General features: G+C 34.4%; 1 protein-coding gene across 3 annotated transcripts in view; it reads right to left on the bottom strand.

Annotated features, from left to right (window-relative positions):
• KDM1B (lysine demethylase 1B) overlaps positions 1-381 on the bottom strand; it is a 28,332-nt gene that overhangs the window by 2,812 nt on the left and 25,139 nt on the right. The gene's annotated exons all lie outside the window — the stretch shown is intronic.

Below are 381 nucleotides of genomic sequence, written 5' to 3'. Positions count from 1 at the left end.
CTGTATTTAAAAACAAACAAACAAACAAAAGTTTCTAAAAGTATTAGAACAGACAGAATTTCAGTTTATAAGATCAGCTTTGTTTTCCTTAAGCATATACCAACAATTTTAAAAGCCACAGAAAACTTAGAAGGGATTTAGGAGGAAATATTTAAGACTTTCAGCAACTTCAAAACTTGCAAGCATGTCGGCTAGCAAAATTATCAGTTGCACTTAAGTAGGGCAGGTAATTTCTGTTTCGGTATAGGATGCACCTATACTATCAGCAGCATATATTTGTTATGTTACCTGCACACGGAGTAACAGAAAGACAATTTAAGTAAAAATAGAAGTGGATTGTACAGTCTCGCCGTGTTCTGCACTTACTGGTTATGCAGTTCA

This window comes from Falco biarmicus, chromosome 3 (assembly GCF_023638135.1).
Source record: "Falco biarmicus isolate bFalBia1 chromosome 3, bFalBia1.pri, whole genome shotgun sequence".
Lineage (NCBI taxonomy): Eukaryota > Metazoa > Chordata > Aves > Falconiformes > Falconidae > Falco > Falco biarmicus.
The sequence above is the reverse complement of the archived record's forward strand: the minus strand, read 5'-3'. Positions and strand labels throughout refer to the sequence as shown.